The sequence below is a fragment of the Parus major genome, chromosome Z (genome assembly GCF_001522545.3).
Source record: "Parus major isolate Abel chromosome Z, Parus_major1.1, whole genome shotgun sequence".
Lineage (NCBI taxonomy): Eukaryota > Metazoa > Chordata > Aves > Passeriformes > Paridae > Parus > Parus major.
Window position 1 is genome coordinate 55,155 of NC_031799.1, and position 1,434 is coordinate 56,588.

Below are 1,434 nucleotides of genomic sequence, written 5' to 3' on the forward strand. Positions count from 1 at the left end.
CAGGGCAGCTCAGGGCTGGAGCAGAGCTTACAACACCTCTGGTTCCAGTCCCTACCTGGGCAGGGACCCCTTCCACACCACTGCTGCCACAGGGGCACCACTGGCCACAGCAGCTGGCTTTCAGAAGGGGCTGGAGCTTTGCAGGGAGGAAAGGGGAAGGCACAGAACATCCCCAGTGCTACTTTTCCACCCTCTTTGTGCAGAAATAACTTTAAGAACTAACTCTGAGAACTATTAACACAACTTCAAGTGCATATTAACTTCTTTTTCTCCTTTCCTCCCCAAACAAGCAGCAGAAGCCATAATGCAGCAGCTTCCAAAGCCTTTAATGCAACACCCTCCTGTTTTCTCAGCAGCTGGGTTTGCTCACTGTGTCTCCTGTGCCCCTCATCCAGCCTCAACTGACTCATTTGGTCACTCCTTTTCCCAAATTTCCCAAATGCTGCCAACACCTCTGCTTCACTGCCTGTGCCTCGTGCAGGAAGAGAACCCAGGAGAAGGTGCAGGCGGCTCAGAGATCAAACGGGGAGGGTTTCTTTTATTACCTGGGAAAATGTAGGCGTTGTTTCCTTGGCCTGGCTTGAAGGTTCTTCCGTCCTTGAGCGTCACCAGCTCGAAGGGACTGCCGCTGGCAAACAGGCAGCGGCCCTGGGGAGAGGAACCATGGCTCAGGCGGCTGTGCAGGGCCAGCAGCAGCCCCTGGGCGGCCAGCTCAGCGCCAAGGAGGAGAGCGTCAGTTTCAGAGGAGATCCCCTGTTTCATGGAGGAGAGCTGGGAATTTCACAGAGGAGATTCCCTATTTCATGGAGGAGAGCTGGGAATTTCATGGAGATCCCCTATTTCATGGAGGAGAGCTGGGAATTTCATGGAGATCCCCTATTTCATGGAGGAGATCCCTGAGTTTCACAGAGGAGATCCCTGAGTTTCACGGAGATCAGTGAATTTCAGGAAGGAGATCCCTGAGTTCCACAGAGATCCATGAATTTCACAGAGGAGATCCATGAATTTCAGGAAGGAGATCCATGAATTTCACAGAGATCCCTGAGTTTCTCAGAGGAGATCCCTGAGTGTCACAGAGGAGATCCCTGAGTTTCTCAGAGGAGATCCCTGAGTGTCACAGAGGAGATCCCTGAGTTTCTCAGAGGAGATCAGTGGATTTCAGGAAGGAGATCCCTGAGTTTCACGGAGATCAGTGAATTTCAGGAAGGAGATCCCTGAGTTTCTCAGAGGAGATCCCTGAGTGTCACAGAGGAGATCCCTGAGTTTCTCAGAGGAGATCCCTGAGTTTCTCAGAGGAGATCAGTGGATTTGATGGCCTCTGACACACGAAACAGAGCTCTGGTGCTCCACTCTCCCTTTTGGGCACGGCAGCCCCGGCCCCGCGGGGCCCTGCAGGTCCAGGGAGGCTGGGGCAGGCAGGGGTGGAAATAAAAG

The 1,434-nt window shown here is 53.2% G+C and overlaps 1 protein-coding gene across 1 annotated transcript in view; it reads right to left on the bottom strand.

Annotated features, from left to right (window-relative positions):
• The window catches only part of ME2 (malic enzyme 2), a 41,215-nt gene that overhangs the window by 7,895 nt on the left and 31,886 nt on the right, over window positions 1-1,434 (bottom strand).